At 44.2% G+C, this 18,808-nt stretch overlaps 1 protein-coding gene and 1 long non-coding RNA gene across 2 annotated transcripts in view; one reads left to right on the top strand and one right to left on the bottom strand.

Annotated features, from left to right (window-relative positions):
- Positions 1-1,536: 1,536 nt before the first annotated feature.
- The window catches only part of LOC106746092 (ets DNA-binding protein pokkuri), a 42,829-nt gene continuing 25,557 nt past the window's right edge, over positions 1,537-18,808 (top strand). The window contains exon 1 of the mRNA XM_014622300.1: positions 1,537-2,350. The gene's annotated coding sequence lies outside the window, so the exon portion shown is untranslated. The remainder of the gene's footprint in view (positions 2,351-18,808) is intronic.
- LOC106746093 lies at positions 12,980-17,640 on the bottom strand. The gene is made up of 3 exons (XR_001374575.1): positions 14,548-17,640; positions 14,340-14,453; positions 12,980-14,268 (listed from the first exon to the last, which is right to left on the bottom strand). It is a non-coding gene; the product is annotated as an uncharacterized LOC106746093 (long non-coding RNA).

Raw genomic sequence — 18,808 nt, 5'->3', positions numbered from 1 at the left:
AACCTAAAACCAATTTTACACTAGACGAAAATGCACCTTACGCGCAATCGCTGCATTTCGGCAGAACGTTTATTTTGCAACTGTTGGAACTGTTGGAGTTTCTGAGCTGAGATTGAGTTATTCTCTTATTTACAGGTTATTATCTTAGATTTACAGGAATATAATCCAATCTCAACATAGAAGACTGCCGACAGGTGTAAAAAAAAAAACTACTGATCGCAGCTATTACTAAATGCTTCCTAATTCCGGTCTAAGTACATTCAACTTAAAGCCCGGATTAGATATTCGTGTGCTGCGTGAGCGTTGATTGAAAGGTATTGTAAGTTACGACACATACCACACGATCTAGATACAATCGATGAAATCGATTAGAGGGAAGTCGGAGTATCTGTGATAAATCGTTTATCGCATAGAGTCCACAGGTTTCTCAAACCAATGTTTCGAACTCCATAGATCTTTTATCCGATAGCGTTACGTTCGACAGACTCGTCTTGCTATGGACTCGCCATTATTCTAAAGCACATGAGAAAGATGAAAATTTACCGCAAGGTTACTTCCGAAGTAGCCCCGGCTACTTCCATCACGATGTTCCACGTTGCTCGCAAATGGAAACGATCGTCCGGGGTTAACTCGACGACAATCATGATCGCGATTACGAGGAAGCTACGAGGAAGTCGACGGGTCTCCCTCCTCTTTCTCCCTACCGCTCTGCACGCCAACTTCGCGGCGATTTCGCCCCACTCGACCGCCGTGACTGCGATTCGATTATTTCCGCTGGCGCCGTCGCTCGCGCGCCAAAAGCAACGCGGGATTCGCCGCCCGCAGCCGCCAATGATCGTCGACCGATACCACTTGTTGGCAGTGGCGGATTCAGTAACTCGGGTTGGGGGGTAAGCCTGTTGGTTATATTGCCTATCTCCTTGGGAAGAAACGCCGGGAAAGTTTAATCATTAAATTCTCCACACTGTGCGACACGCTTTCGATCTGAGCTTGAGTTAAATCCACCTCCCGCCCGTGGGGTATTGTTGAAAACTCGGCGGAACAATTTTTTCCCGCAAAGAAGAAGAAAAGACGTCCGTTTGATCCTTTCACGCCTCGCGTCCCGGGGATCCTACGTGACTCGGGACAAAAGATTTACTCAAGAGATTTGACTTTTTTACAACGATTAATTTCCCGACATCTGGTTATTTTTTCACCCGACACGGCACATCATCGCGTCACGAGCGCCCCGTTTCGAGACTGAGTTTTCGTAAAAAAGGTGTCACTCGCATACGACACGAGAGAGCGACGCAGTCAAAACAGGCGTGCGCTGATACGGAGATAAAAATGTTTCAGGAAAATTTCCGAGGATGGAAAGACTCCGGTTTCCCCGCCGTTCGTGGATCCGCGCCTGCTTATTCGCTCCCGATTGCGTTGCGCCGTCTCGCTCGCGCTCGCGAGAGACGCGCAGTGGGAGAACGGGGAGTAACATATGGGGGAAGAGAGAAAGGAGGTGGAGGGTCTGGTGGCAACACTTCCCGGCACTTCCTACAGCGGCTTTGCATCAGTGAGTTCAGCCCAGCTCAGTCGCTCGCCGACCTCGAGACGTGATTGGTGTTTTTCGCGATTAAGCCTGCAGCTTTGTGTGCCCGCAATCGCGCCGCAGTTAACCACCGCTCGACGAGCGCACGCAGCGACGCGAGCGAATCGCGCTGTTATCGCCTCGGCGAAGCGGATCTTCGCGCAAGAGCCGCGCTCCGAACTTTGCGTACGTTCGCGTCCACGCTCGCTCTCGCGATCACGGTAATAGTCGGTGTCGTCACCGCTGAGACGAGAAGCGAGTGACAGCTAAAGGGAGGTAAAAGGACCGAGTGACACACAAGTGCGAGCACAAGCCGCTCCTTCCCCCGAGTGCTATGACCGAGGATTCTCCGTCGTTCCGCTGTGACACGTAATAAGCGAGCGAGCCCGCCCGATCATTCGCGCTCCCGATATAATCCCTCTCACGTGTTCGCGTCGCCGCGGCGAAAACTTCGCTGTGGACAGCCGCTCTCTTTCTAACTCTCTCCCACCCCCTTCCCCCTCCCCCCCTTCGTATTCCGCGACTCTCTTCCTCTCGCGGATGCCGCCCGCTGCGACCTGATTACGCGCGCGCGTGCCGCCCTGTGCGTGCGTGCCCGCGACACACGAGGAAACGGGATCGGCGATTCATCATCGCCCGATGAACGGTGGATGAACGGTTCGCGTCCCGATTATCGTCGGACGACGACCAGTGACATTGACAGCCGCTCGGCCTACCGACGAGGATTTTACTCGCGAGAAGTAGCCGACATCGAGCGCGGAGTCGAGCGGAGCGGAGGCAGTGATCGAGGTAATCGTCCGCACAGTTTATTCTTATGTCGTGTGTCTTGCGTTTTTATGGGGAATTCGTCGCTCGCCCGACGAGCCACGTCGACGACGTTGCGGCGGTGTATTTGTGTGTGTGCGTGCATGTAGATGAGCGCGCGCGCGCTTGTGTTTGTCGCGTGCATATCCGTTGCGCGCGTGCGCGCGTACTCCGGCACTTCCGATCTCCGCTGTAAACAAACCGTCGCGAACGTCATCGCCGTCTTCTTCGTCGTTGTTGTGATCGTGCCTCTTCCTCGCGGCGAACATCGTTTTCCTCTCCCGCGGCGTTACGGAGTCCCACGCGAACTGCGTACTCCGCGCGCAATCTCCAGCGGGATTTATCAAAATTTATTACCCGCGTTACCGTTTTATCGCCCTCGTGAGCGAGCGTTGCTTCAATTTCACGCGAGCTACGCGTTTAAAGACGCCGATTTGGAGTTTCGCGCCTTTTCTCGCCTCGGCTTATGTAACTCGCCGCCACGAGAGTTCGCGGCACCCGAAATACGCCGTCCACCGTCCGTTGTTTACATGAATGTTAAATATCACGCCGCCCGAAGATGCAACCGAACGCAGAGTTAATTTTGCAACATTGTCCTCGTTTTATTATAACCGCAGGTTATGCCCCGGGCGCTCCATCAAAGTTGTATTTTTATATACTGCTGTTTACACTTGTTAAAGCAAAGCGCTTATCAGTCTCGCTTACAATCAGTATCACCGACTACATTTACAGGTAATGGCAATGTTCCGGTTTAACGTAATTGTCATTAGTGACAAGTACGATTAAGAGAATCAAAAGATTGGAGCCGCAGCGCGTTTACTCCACAAATAACGTACAAAATTGTATATTTATTAGCCGTGTTAAAAAAATAATTGCACCCTTCTCCTTCTAAAGTCAGCTCTGCACGATTTGGCAAATGTAGACGAATGTCGGAAATTATATCGATCACATATGTGACATTCGCTCAAGGCATAAATATAATTGCCAACGTTCGCCTACATTCGCCACATCGTGTGGAGCTGGCATTACATTTTACAAATTTATCGGCTCGCAAATCGTTTCTCGCGTCTCGTGCAACGCGTTAACGGTATCGATAACCTCTTCGCGTCGTCGTGATATCGCGCCTTATTCAGCTTATTCTTACGTTTTACTGTCGTTGTGCGCGCCCGTTAAACTCGCACGCGAAAGGTCACCATCGCCACTTCAAGTCGGTCGATTTTCGTTCTCCTTCGCTTCTCCCTCGCGTTACCGCGCACGAGAGATTCGGAGCGGATCGCGGCTCGTTACGATTCGCGCACGAGAGTAGTTAATTCCGGCTCGGTACGGCGCGACACGCGGAACCCGGAAATCCGCCGAAAGCCCGGCCTCGCTTTAATCCGCTCGGCGATGTTAATAAACGGTCGCGTGGAATTCAATTAACGCGAACCGCTGACGTCACCGCGTTCCTGCGACTTTGTTGTTGCGGCACATCGACAAGTAGTCGAGACTATAACGTGGCGCCGCTCGTCTTCGGAGAGCCGAGAATAAAACGTCAAATCGCACGGAACGGGCCGATCCCGTTTGCCCGCCCGAGTTTTTCTCCCGGAAAACGCGCTCGGTCCCTCCCGAAATTTCGACATTTCTGTGACTGAATTTCCTTAGAAGCTGAATATGCATTAAAAAATAATAACGATGACGCTTCAATAATTTTAACGTTACGAAAGCGGTTTCCCCGCTTTATCGGGTGAATATCGATTGTAATATGCTAATTGAGTTTATTGGTAATCTTATTGCAGCTTTAAATGAGCGCCACGATTGTATATAATTAGATGTAGTTATGTAAGATACAATTATATTTAACTTGCGGCGATAGTTAAAGTTCTTGAGTTACATTTAAGATAGCTAAAAATACATGAAATATCTGAATCGTAATATGCTCCGTACAAGCCACTATCAGATCAAATGATTTTCGCATTATCGCATAAGTGTAACTCATCTCCTTGTACGAATGTGAACCGTTCGCATGAGGTGGTGGACATACTCAGGATAGGTGTGCACAACTGAATCCTTTTTATTTTCATTGCTGCACATGCCAAGCAGGTACACTGAAAGAAAAAAAATGTATTTAAAAATTAATTTGTAGGAAATATCAAGTTTATTTCACAGAAATCAGCCTGAAACAAACTTTATATCACACAAGTACATTCTTAAGTATTTTTTCCTCAGTGTAACAATTATCAAGATTTAGTTGAATACTTTTAACTAAATTGTGTGGTTACTGCAATCAAATCATTTAGTACATATATATAGGCCCGTATTCTGAACGCGCTTACAACGATGTTAGCGCGCTAACAAGTCAACTTATTAATAGTTCTGAGTAGGTATTTTGCTGGAAAAACTCATAATTATCGATTTTTCCTAACGAAATATTGTTATTATCGCGTTTAAAATACGAGCGATATTGAGAATGCTCACATCTCTTGACTTGTTAGTGCGCTACCATCGTTATAAGCGCGTTCTGAATACGGGCCATAGTATATAATACTACAGTACAGTATATATGATACTAAATGACTTGGTTCCTATAACCAAACTATTTAGTTGAAATTTTTTAATCAAATCTTGGTAATTACGAATCCTATTTTTTTAGCGTACGGGTAAATGTCGAAATATGCTCTTCGACGTTTTCGATGTAATCTAGACACGACGATGTAATCTAGACCGACACGTCTATTTACAAGTTCTTACGAAGATTAGCATTCAAATTCAGTAGCTACGTAGAGCAGTCACGTCGTACAGACACGCGGAAGTAAGGCATTCAAATATCTCGCGAGTGTGTTGCAATGTTCGAACATAATCTTATCACACGAAAATCGTCTAGCGTTTAAATGAGTCTTCGGGCTCTGTCTGCGGGAACGACAATAACGACGACGACGGCGGCGGTGACGACGACGATGACGACCACGTAAACACGAAAGCGCCTACACACGTCTCTTCTCGACAGATCGATGGGATCTAACGTACCTCACCGTATACGGAAACGTTTACGTAAACCAGCCCGGTAGGAACCGCTCGTATTTCTTAATCGTTATTAAGGAAGTTGCGCGTTATCATTTACATAACGCGAGTGAGCGAGCGAACAAGCCTGGACGAGCCGGTGCGCGTAATACCTGCTTGCGGCTTTCGCAAGATTTCCGTGAGTTTCGCGCGGGCACCGCACACTGTGACAAATGAGGGCAAATGATACTTATTTCGTAAAACCCACATTTCGGATGGTCTGTAATTTGCGGTAGAATTCGAAATGGAATTTTCTATTTGCAGGAAGGATATTTGAAAAACCCAACGTGATACTTATAGACACGTGTGTGTGTGTGTGTGTCACCTAGGAATCTTCAAATGTTTTCTTGTGTTATAATACGACGAGTAAAATTACAAACAGAATTCTATTATGACGAAGTCTGTTGCATATTATAGATCGCGTATGGTCAATCACAAAGAGGTTATGATACTTTTTTCTTTGTGAGTTTTGGAAACACATCTTTTGTGCGATAGAAGAATTTGTTTTTTTTTTAAATCATTCTTAGGAAATACATTTTCCTGTCCGATACGAGATAGGTTGCGAAACTCGTTGATAAAAAAGTGTCGCAACCTTTTCGTGACTGGTCGTATAGCGAGCTTTCGATAATTTTTAACCCTTCCGCTGCGTACGACGGACATATCCGTCGCTGAAAAGTAGCTTCTCAATAGCATACACTATGTATATACGTCATGGAAAATTGCTCGCCATTTGTGGCCGCTATATATCGCTGTACTGCACCTCGTTTGAATCTTTCGGTTAGAATTTTCTTTATTACGCTATTCCGCCTCAGTGTTACACAATTGAACACTGTGCCGCACACGGCGAGATCTTTTCGCTGAAGCGCCGCGGTGAAAGGGTTAAATTATGTTTAATAATTGCGCGTCAAATTATTCCGATTTAAATGAGATTGTTCTCAAAATGAATTTAAAGATAAATTCTGCTTTAATATCGCGCAGCTGTATGTGTCATTTTTTTTTCCTCTGAACTCCGATCATATTTTTCACGCTATGCGCGCTACATCACACCGCTACCCAGCTCTCTGTTTCAAATTTTCCGATTTATCTCGTCCATAGTTATCTCGAGTCGGAGATTGAAATCAGTATAGTTTCGGTGAGCTCAATTTCCGTTGCTATCGCTACACGCACGGAAGTATCTTGCACCACCATTCGCCGTTGCTGTTGTCACAAATATAACCGGTGAGAGATTATCTACGCGTGGCGTCGAAGTCTGAACCCGTATGACATTATATCGGTTTCGATCTCCGCCGTGAACTATGCTTGACGAGATGACGCGAGCCTGTGAGAAAACGTTATCAGGAGAGCATCTTCAGGCGCGTGAAAAGAAGCGCGTTTGCTTTAGGTTGAAAATAGTGCCAGCGATAATACCGACTCTTGCCTCGCGAAGCGTCGCGATGATTTTTCGATTTTGCCGGTCACCCATATTCGCTATAGAAGATACAATGAGAGACAGAGTGGAATTGCATCTGACCCCATATGCTGTTTTGTTTATTTTTCATGTAACTCATATACAAAATATGTAAAAGAAGTAAATAATCTTTTAATTTATCTCATTGGCAATCTGTACTTGTTAGCTGTGGCGTTGCTCCTCGTTCAAGTTATTCGAACTGTACATAAACCTATTTCAATTGTGATTTCACGCGAACCGGAATTACTCGTATTAGCATTATGACGAATGTACGGTGGTGTTACTGCATTTTAATGATAAAAAAACGATAAGTATACTTGAGAATTCCGAACAAACGATAAGTATTGGGCTTTATCAAGCTGAAGCGACGTGTTTTCGCATTTACCGTCTGCGCCGTTACGATTACCCGGATCGATCTCGCGATAAAAATAGATAGGAAAATAGAGACAATAAGGAAACTTGTCACGGAGAAGCGTCGGGTCTTTGTTTTCACATAAATCAAAGGAGAATCGTGGCGATGCGCGCGAGGACATCCTCGGTTCCTCGTCGCGCCAGGCGCGAGAGCCCGGGGCTTTCCTCCTTTGTCCGGTGGCCGACGCGGATTGATTTCTGATTAATGCAGCGTCCCGCCCGCGATACTTCCTCGTTGCGAAACCGCGAGCGAGACGACGGTACCGGCACCAACGTGACGCTGCAACGCGCGCAATCAAAGCTCCGCGAGAACCCGCCGTGAAGATGTTTACAAACTCTGTAAGTAGATAGTAAAGAAGACAAAGCGACGGGTCGGCCGCTCATTGGCGTAAGTTGAGATCCGTTGCCGCGCGAATCTCGGAGAAACTTGATCGGTTTTTTCGAATCCTCTTCTTGACGGAACTAATTCATCCGTCGATGATCGAGTCGGTATAATCACTAATTACGCGTAACGATCATAATATGCACTATCATTCGCGAGAACAGTCCGGACACGTTGAAACAGTAGTTCCCGTTAGTCACTGAAGACAGTCAGCGTCGAATGTAGTCAGTATTCGAACATCACTGGGCAAGAACTACTGAAGAATTGCTGAAGAAGAAAATATTTTCCGTTCCCTTTTAAGAAAAAGAAGGAGAAGAACATAGAATAGACTGTAATAGAAAGGAAGACCTTTAACGGAAGAAACATGTAAGGAAGATTGGAAAGGAAATTGCAGAAACATCCTGAAGAAACCTCACTCTAATTCGACACGTCTCCAACGAAGGGTGAACTGCTTCCAGATGCTTTGTCTCAAGTTTCACATATAGGAGCTTTGTTATACGAGACTTTCAAGAATTTTATTATTGCGAGATTAATTTTCTAACGCCAAGGTGAATTTTCAACCAGGAAAGTGAAATTGCATCTGATCCCATGTGCTATTTTGTTTATTTTTTATGTAATTCATATACAAAATATATAAAAGAAGTAAATAATAACATGAAATATTCTTCAAGAAAAGAAACAGCGCGTACACGCTGTAAAATAAACGAGCCGTGGGGTCGCATCCGACCCCAGTCTTGTCGTTAGAAGGTTAAGAACATCATTACGTACTTAGAATGCTTCGAAGCATCTAACGAAACTTACTTTAAGTAAAACAATAAGACTATAATATCGAAATTTGGCGTGTAATTAATTGTGAAGGCTGATCAATTGGGCAAGAACTACTGAAGAAGAAAATATTTTGCGTTCCCTTTGAAAAAAAAGAAGAAGAAAAAGAGAATGGACTCTAATAGAAAGGAAGACCTTTGACGGAAGAAACATGTAAGGAAGATTGGAAAGAAAGTTGCGGATTCGACGTGAAGGGAAGCGCCTGAAGATCTGTTCACTTCAAGCGATCAGAAGACCTTTCTTTTTTGAGAATTTATTAAAAGAACCGAATCTTGAAAATCCTTTTAGGAACACACTTTCTACATCTCAAGCTGTATTAAAATACAGAAAAAAAAAACCTTTTTGACTCACCAAAGTGGACAGTCCTTAAATTGAATAATCATAACGCGAGTTTATGCGAGAAATCCGCGAAGTCACTTGATGCCGATTCAATGCGTACGCTGGCGCACGATGATTCCTATCGCTCTGACACGAAGACATCCGGCTTGGTCGCCGGTGGTTTCCGATGCTGATGACGCCATTGCCGCCGACAGACGGCTGCGATATGTACATAGGTTATCTGCATGCACGGGTTATAAAGAGCGAAGCGGGCGGGCGAGGAAGGGGCGTGCGTGTAATCCGCGTCCATGTGGTATTCTCGACTTCGATACTACGCGCGTCGTCGTCATCGTCATTGTCGCCGTCGTCGTTGCCGAACAAACTACGACTGGTCTAGTTAAAAGGCGGAAAGAGAAAGAGGACAAACATGACAATAGGAAAGGCGCGGTCAACGAAGCGGCTCCAAAATAATGTATTGAAGATGGAAGGAAAAAATGGGCTACACCCATTATGTCTTCTCGTCTTTATTGGCTAGTTCGCATTTTCACTCCTAATGAATTATCCAATGTTCAAACGGTTTATTCCTTCCCATTTTACCGTTTTTTACGATAAAATCCAGAAGTAAAGCCCAGTGTACGAATTTAGTGAGACGAAGATCAGTTCAGTGTTTGTATCGGTGAAAGTGTGCGATTCTTTTTCCATCTCGACTTTTATCCACGTGGTTTGCAAAAGGATCCAGACATTCCCACTATACATGTTCCGGTAATTTTTTCATTGTATTTGAATATCTCATTACAATTCCTCTTCCTCTTTGTAGCGGAATGTATCTAAGGTAAATTTCGAAAAGGAAGAGTTGTGCAAAGTATTAAAGTTAAGAAGGATAAGATTTTACGGTGAGATCTGTCGGAGCATTAATTCGACGGATAGACTTTATTATTTATATCTTATTTATAATTAAGATTGGCACCGTCGTTAATTTCGACACTTTGCAACTTTCCAGCTTAAAATATTCACTTGTGAAATTCGCCATGATTGTAAATCCCAGCTTGCAAAAATGTCAAATATAGGGGGGAAATAAAGAGGCATTGATAACGCGTTGATATTCGTTTTTTATCAAATTTAAATAACCGTCACACGTTACGCAACCCGCGGAAACCCACAATTTTGCGGGTTACATAAAGAGTTGCAGTTCACGTGGATAAATTACACACCCCGAGATTCAGAACTTACTTGTATTTGCCGTTGGCGGGTTATTTTCCTAACAAGTACTACGCCGGATACGATGATACCAGAAGCATGGATATTAATGTCGCTGTTACTTGAATATTCGCCAGTTATCGCGCGTGCATAGGTCGCGACGCGACACGTTGATTGATTTACGATTAAATTAATAAGTACAAGCCGGGCGTGATCGGCGACCTAACTCGCCCGGCACGTTGATTTACGACCGAACTGCGTTCAAATGCTTTCGAACAAGATTCCGCTTTAAAAAGAAAAAAGTGAAAAAATATATGGTATCTTTACAACTCGTTGACGTTAAAAAATAAGATCAAACGTAATTATTATTGATGTCCTTGTTATTCATGCAATTTTTCCTATACCACGATCTAAGAATATAAAGAAGCAGAAATCGAAAGACGTAGCACTTGGCGCAAAATATATCCCCAGCAGTGCATTCTCACGAAATTGTCATGAAAATTATTTCCATGACAGAGGGAAGTATTTTTTATCCACACACACACACACACACACATACACGCGGGCGCGGAGGTAGTTTGGATATACGTAGAGGCGTAGAATACATAGAAATGTAGAAACGTAGAGTGTCAAGTGGATAATACGCGTCCGAGGCTGACGTGAGTGCTGAAAGAACGTAGAATTTCCAAGGAGAATGTCGACTGGAATGGAGAGACGGTAACTCGCGACTAAGACGAGAGGAAAGACGGTCTTTTGAGCGCGCGCGCGACTCCGTCCCGCTGGAAGACCTGTCACCCGGAAGCGAATAGAGAAACGCGCACGAAGACCTCTCTCGGCGGCTTCTAGTCGCGTCGCGTCGCGTCGACGGAACATTAGCATTTAAAGGGGACGAATTACCGGAATTACTCTCGGAGCACCGCCGGTGCACCAGGGTTGTATTGGCAGTCGCCGCGCGCGCTTTCACCGAACCGCAAAGATATCAGAAGAATGCCGGTTATTTCGGTTGATATTGCCGGGGCACGTTAATAATCTTCCGACTTTTCCGTCATTTCTATTCCTTTCTTTCCCTTTCCCCTCACTTTTATCCTTTCCTTTTTCTTTCCACTTTGCTCGTTGAGTTCCCTCGATGAAAACGGCCGTTTGTCGCCGGAAACACACCCGAGGTCGGGAGAGTTCGCAAAAGTTTTGGAATTTTGAACACTCTTTTTTTTTATCTTTCACTCCGACCCTTTCTCAATGCTCGTTACGTCGCCGATAATTTTAAACGTATTTTGCTCCGCAAAAATCGCGTGGAAAATCGTCGCGTGGAATTCAAAGGCGCGGCCTTTAGTCTCGTTCTGTGTAACGTCGGAGAGGAAACGGCCGACGAAGGGTGGTCCGTCGAAGTCGACGTTGATAAGAGGGCGCCGGAGAAGGATGAATAGAGGAAAATGAGAGAGGTGGGCTGCGAAGGGCGCGTACAGCGAGAAAGGGGCGAGGGGGTAGGAGCGGCGAAGGGGGAGAAGAAAGCCTTTCTAACGTAATTCCATGGAGCTCGCCGGAAGAACCCGGAACCCGGAAGTAAGGGAGGAAGCACTACCGTCGGCCCGAGGGGATGGATGAGGGTAGGGCGGTCAAGGACGGAGGGTAGGGGCATGGAAATTTCTCCGGTGCTTCTCCATGCTAGGGCTCTATCGATCGTCGAGATCGCGAAGGCGAGACCCCGCTCAGTTGACTCGCGAAGAAAATTCCTCGACCTTGATTAACCGTGTGGATTAACGACGAGTCAAATTTACTTGCTTGCTCTTGCTCGATTTTTTTCTCTATACCGTCTAATTCGAAGACTTCGTTTTTGAAGTGGAGAGTCGTGAGCCACGACGATGTATTTTTATTTTTGTCCTCCGGAATCTAAAAATGATTGTATCGAAAACAATTTTACAGTATATTTTATGACAGTGAATCTCTTATCGCCGTTAAAAAACACTTTTCCGTGTAAGGGGTGAAGGACCTCAAACGCGCGGTATTACCTCCATCACTTTTGCGAAAGAAAGGGAGGTGTAAGATGCGATAATATTTAGTTTGATAAATATCAAGCACTTAGTCGATAACACTTGTGTGAATAATTTACTCGCAACGTGGAATAAGCCGTAATTTACGAACCTGGTTATACCGAGTTGTCCGTACCCCACCAGATTGTTTCAGAGTTTTACACAGTTTTCGAAGGAAAACTTTGCATACGAGAACACAAGCGCGACACTGGGCCAGACGAACACGATCGATGCTGACGAACGTAACGCGAGTAGGACAGAGCTTGAACCGCGTCGATTCCGGGAAATTCTAATCTTATATTTATAACCAGATTACTTTTTTTCGCGCGTGCAAAAGTGGAACGCGCTTAACTATGCGGAAACTACGCGTTCTCATTGAAAACGGGCAATTGTTTTAAATAAATTAAAACGAATCGACGGTCGTTTAACGGCGATCTAGATTTTCCTTTCTTTTCGTTGCAATATTTTTCGAAGGAATTAGATAACTATCAATTTTTCGACGGATTACACAAAGTATACTACTGCTTATTACGTTCCTTTTAAATTGTTTTCGTGAAGTTCATAGGAATTTTTCATTTTAATTTTTGCCGATGAATTTTCTTTGTATAGGAGGACCCGCGTAGTAGCTACCTGAAACACGCGTTGCGTTGACATCGTGGCTCTCCAGGTCGTTATTATGCAAGAGATAATCGGTGTCTGTCACGCGTCGACCGATTATCGCGGATCCGACGTGTATTTTAGTCGTCGCTGTCATCGCCATTGCGCCGATAATCGTTTATCGGCTATGACAATGCGGAGATAGCGAATGTCGCGAATGATTTTCACCTTTCGTCCAAACCGACGAAAGCCCGTGTTGCAATGATCAGAATCGGTTTCGGCCCGAATTATATATTCGGAAGGCTATAAATTTAGAGGAGAGAATAAAAGCAACATTTAAAAATTTTAAATATTTATAATTGTGAAATGATAAAAGCATATGAAATGTCTGTCTAGATAAATTTAAAATATTAAAGTACCGAATATATAATATTTAAATGGTCGAGAGTGGCGAGCGGCCGTCCGCGGAATGCAGCGTACTGTGTCACGTCGCACGCGTTACACAATATACGCGAGTCGTAAATGGGAATTGCATTTATCGTCACATAGCAGCAACGGCGTGTGTGATACATTTGGTCACACGAGCAACGATACGATTTCCGCGCGCTTTACAGCTACTGTTACATCTTTATTACACGAGCGGAACGCGATCTTTAACCCGTTTTAATTAAGTTTCGTCCGTTGCATCCGGCCGGCTAATTCCCGTCAACCGTATCGCATGGATGCATCGATTATAAATCGTGCCGAGATCCCGCTATCATTGATTTATCTTGCTTCTGTGAACCTTCATTTCTTGCACTTTCGTAATTCGTATTTTAATCTCTTCGGAAGCGCAATCTCTGTATATTTATTTATACTTCAATTCAAAAAACAAACATATTTACACTCGCGCATCAAAAATACGTGCAATATCCAAATTTAGATTAACTTTGTCTATACGCATTATATACTATAATCCTAACAGGGGAATGAGAGGTTCATTGTGTTTTCGTTCGGACGCTTCACAATGTTGTATTTTAAGAAAGTTGCTTTAGGAAGAAGTCGCGATTTTCACATTCCTTAAATATTCATTTAGCTCGCTCACTTTTTACGACGAAAAGTACCTTTAAGTGCGCGCACGCCTTCCCTCGGAGGTGCTTTTACGCCGAAAAAATGATGAAATAGTGCTTTTTATAAAAGATTAGTAAGGTGTATGAGTGCCATTAAATCTGTTTGCCCGTGCTCGGAGATTTTGCTCGACGCGGATATTCGCTGGGCGGGAAGATAGATCCTTTTATCTCTCTTCCCTCCACCTCCTCCTCTTCCTTGTCGTCGTCCTCCTCCTCGTCCTCCTCCACCTCGTCTGTATCGCGAGAACGGGAGAACCGGTCGGTATCCGGACCGGAAGCACGGACCTTGGACCTCTCCTTCTCTTTTTCTCTTCTCGGGAGGCAGCGAGCGGTGGATCTCCGGTCTCGCGCGATCGCTCCGGGCTTCGTCCTCTTCTTCTCTTTCTCTCTTCCTCTTTTCCGCGTGTTCCCCTGTTCCCCCTTCGCGTTTTTTGTTCTCCATTCCCCTCCGTCGTCCCGCTCTGCTTCCTATCTCGGCTCTCTTCCTCGTCTATCTTCATGCGTCTGTACGTATCCTGTTTCTCCAATTACTTTTACGTCCTTTTATCGTCCACCTGTGGTACATAACGGATACATTTACGTTATAAAAGGTGTCTCACTACTCGTGGCAAGTTACATCTCATACCTGCGATGGTGATCTGTCGGTGAATTTGGGGTTAACTTTTGTCATGGTCCTTTAAATTCTGGAATTTTTTTACATTCCTTTCGTAAGGCATGTTAACTGTCTTCGAAAGCATATCTAAGAAAAAGTCATGGTCACGGTTATATAAAAGAACCTTGTTAATAATATTTCCCAGTAGAAATTTAATGTGACAGAAAAAAATGAAAGTTACCCTTATCGACCCGAGGATTCCCATCATTTATTTCACGCCATTGTATGAGGCCTATTGCGTGTCCATAAATTATATGACCTTCGTTCCTCTTTCATCTTCCGTTCCGTACCTCTTTCCGGTCGGAACTTTCCGGACCCATTTCTTTTCTTCTTCCGACCGAAAAACCAGGCAAGAAGATGCCGGACAATGAATGATATCCGACTACTCTCTTTATCACACGAACCCGTCGTTCCGACCTCTTACCAAAGATCCGTTCTTAAGGTTAAGGAAAAAAGATAAGTTGTGTAAAGGACGTGAGAAAAAACCGAAAATTGGTGAGATTTCGTCGACGTTGCTTTAACGGAAACGATATGCTCTTCCTCTCAGTTTTCTCGTTCTATTTTTCTTCTCAGTTATTCTCGCTTTCTTTTCTCTCAATTTTCGATTCGTCAGTCGGAAAGACCTTGGAGAAAATTTTAATGTCGTAAGGTAGGAGGTTAAAAGTTGTAACTAAGAAAAGTTGATTAAAGAAAGTATGTAAAAATTAGGCAGACTTGTCATTAATCTCGATGTAGAGAAATATAATGAAAAGTTACAATGCACCGATGAGGTTCAAATACGAAGAATTTGTAAAAATATAACACAATACAACGTTATAGCAAAAATAGGGAAAATCCCGAAATTGCGAAATTCCAGAAGAAAATCGCGAGACGTCATTTAACATATTATCTTATGATAACGTAACTTATTTAAGAATTATGTGCTTGTCAGATATACTTGTGCCTCTTCGAACCTCCACAAGATGGTATATTGGCGAATCTTAAGAGCCAATATTGTGTTTCCGACAAATAAGTAAAATGCGGACGCTTCCATTAGCGAGGAGAAATATTTTAAAGAAAGAAGACTTCCGTGACTGGTTTCAGTACGTCGTGGAATATCGCGGAAGTGGAATATTATTCCCGACGAGGGGAGGGATTGAAAGAAGTTGCACAACGGCTCGGGTCGCTTTGAGGATCGCGTCGCAAAATCTCGCGAGAACTCCTCGGCGCCTTTATCGCCCGCGAAATTTCTCTCCGCCGCGCTGAAACATTTTCCGAGTTTACAAAGAGAACGGGCGGAACGCTTTTAAATCCGGCACGCTCATTCCGATATCTTTACGGAGGAAACGACAAAAGTAGGAAATTCTTCGATTTATTCCCTTCGAATGTGCGGCGACTTTATTCGACTTCTGCGCGCGTTTTACTCGTTGAATTGTTAATCGAGGGGATGGAACAACTCGTCCGCTAATAACTCATGCTGTACATGATAATCGCGGGTTAACCCTTTTACCACTAAAACATTTATCCAACATTATCGTTACCTTCGGGGTATATATAGGAGTGAAAATACGGAAGCATGTGCATGCACGTGCTACAATTTATCTTACACGCGCGCGTCAACGTCGTACGTATTATCTTCCTTTTTAGCCGCGCCGCAAGGGGTAAGAGGCGCTTCTTAATAGAGAATAAAATTCATTACCCATTAAACGGATTTGCATGAGTAATGCATTATGCAATTTTACGACGTTATACTGTTATATGGTATATTACGTCGAAGTTGCTCTGTCCTTTCGAAGCCTCCGAAAGCCTAATGCGTTACGCTGTCGATCTCGTCCCTCTCCCTCTCTCTTCTCTTTATCTTTGTTGCTTTTCCCTCGTCTCTCGTCTCTCCTCTCTTTCCTCTCTTCTCTTCTCTTCTCGTGTTTCACGCATACGGCGCGCTCGCGCGCGTACTTTCTGGCATTCCTCACCGTCGAAATAACTATTATTACGAGTCGGATCCGGGACAAGAGACGACGATAGTCTCCTCCTTCCTTCTTCTCCTTCCTACTCCACCATCCCTCTCACCGCTCGGCCGACCCCACACAGAATTCACGGGGCTTGTTTTATTCTCGCCTCGTATCGAGTCATCTTCGGCCGACCGACGGGACGCACTCAGGACACACACACTCAGTGGTTTACCGGGCGGCCGATAATAATTACAACGAAAGTGGGTGAAACTTCGAACTCAAAATTGAGCGCAGCGCAATAACGGCTCTTGAGATACGTGAATTGTCGCGCGCGATACGCCGACAAAGACGTGTGTGATGGAAATAGCGCTGAATTTTCTAACGAACGCACATTTTCTGTACCACGTACGTTATCACGTAGCGCTGATTGTTCAAAGGCAACGAGAGAACTCGAGTGACTTAATTCTCTTCTGACTTAATTCATCGTTCATTATACGCTTCTATTATATTGCACAATTGTAGTTCCCCATAATACCTTACAACGTTACCTTACATTGTTAACCCATTCCTTTCCCTCTCCTCATTTCGCTCCTTTTATCGTACATATTTCATTTAACAACGAGAGCGAGATCTTCCTACAACCTACCTCTCCCCTTCCATCTCTTCGCGTTCCTCGTTAATCCTTGAAAAAAAAAAAGAGAAAAATCCTCCTCGTCTATTTTATTTTTACTTTATTCGCATCTGTCCATTGATCCGAGTCCCAGCAACGGAGACGACATCCTATCGTTATTGCGACACGATGATGGGTGGCCTTTTATCGGAATGGGTGGCTGCGACGATACAGCCGCACACCGTCACACGCACCTACGACCGCATTATTCCATTACGATAAATAACCCGGCAACCAATCGTCCTTCGGCGTTACTTCCCGGGCTATTGGGGACACTTTTCCGTTTTACCAGAGCGCACGACACACTCGCGACGCGAGTCGTCTCGTGTTTTCTACCGCGTTCGCCGCAATAACCGGCTGCCTCTTGTCGCGATTCCTCTCCCGCGCGACGCATACCTCGCCGCTTCTATTATTATAGCACACACTTCCTCCTCGACATATTTATATTCACGCCGACAGATTTCGCGTTCCTACCGGCCCGTTTCCTTCCACGACCGGGGACGCTTAAATTTAATAGGCTATCGGTATTTGCGGACGAGGCGGTCCCCCTTTCGTTCAACGTCGCGGAAATCGTCTCCTACCTGTTTTAGATATTGATATTTTGCTGCGTTATCTCGAGGTTATTAAAAAAAGGGTAAAGAAAAAGCCGACGTAGTTATAAATTAATGTAACAATATCGACGATTTAATTAATGTGATGTGTACCAATTATAAATTTATCTTTAGAAAATTATGAATTTACAATTGAAAATTTCACGGAAAATTATACATTTCATGAAATAATCCAAAGTATATTTCGAAAACGATAACAACTATATACATTTATATGCGAGCTTGTTAATGTCCACGATACTTTATATTCATTGTTTCTTATAAATATTAATGATACTTATTACGTTTATTGCGCTGATTTCCATTAGTTGCACAAAAATATAACCGATGGTTGAATTATTAAAAATACACCGAACAAGTATAATTCAGTATGTCTATATTTTATTTTATCGACTTTCTGTTAATTATATAACTAATTTATTTTCGACGAAAGTACTTTATATGTAACTTAACACACTTTATATGTAACTTAACACAAGTACTTTATATGTAACTTAAGGAGACGTGTTACTATTATAGTGCTCAGTCATCCATGCTTCGCAGGGCGTTTAATATGTTGATTAAAATAAGGGACAAAGTATCGGCTCTAAGAATACTCCATATCGGAAATATTCATATTCATCGTCGTTTTCCTTGTAGCGTCTCCGCTCATCGCTGCCAAGTTCTTCCCAGCTTCTTCGCAGATTTATAATATCGATGTTGCTTAACGATTCGCGATCTCACGGACGAGATGGCGAGACAATACGACTCTCTTATGTAACGTCTAGAACAGTGTCTCCCGGACGATGAAAATAACACTTCCGTGAGAAGCGATGCTACGACCTCGTTCATTAGCTCGTTATCATCCCCGACTATTTCTGGTTTACCTTCTTAGCTCCGATTGAGAGCTTCATATTCTTTTATTCGAGAGGTAGGCCTCAGATCGACTCGGAAGAGGATTGGTCTTTCTCTTCGTTTGTCTTCGTACGTCGCGTTCGGCAAGCTTGTTTTCTTCTGTCTCTTTTGCGGTGGAAACCGACAATTCGTGAAATATTATTTTTCCTTGGACAATTTGCTAAATACAATTTCGAAGACATTGGATAAGCAGTACCGGCAAAATTATGAGAATTGGATCGCGAATAATTTTTAACTTACAAATAATCGTGTCCGACGTTCCAAGTCGACAATAACACAACACATACGTGCGCTATATTCGCAGAGAGAGAGAGAGAGAGAGAGAGAGAGAGAGAGAGA

The sequence above is a fragment of the Dinoponera quadriceps genome, unplaced genomic scaffold, assembly GCF_001313825.1.
Source record: "Dinoponera quadriceps isolate SergipeBrazil2010 unplaced genomic scaffold, ASM131382v1 scaffold1782, whole genome shotgun sequence".
NCBI classification, from domain to species: Eukaryota; Metazoa; Arthropoda; class Insecta; order Hymenoptera; family Formicidae; genus Dinoponera; species Dinoponera quadriceps.
Note: the sequence above shows the minus strand (reverse complement) of the source record. Positions and strands in the feature narration are given on the sequence as shown.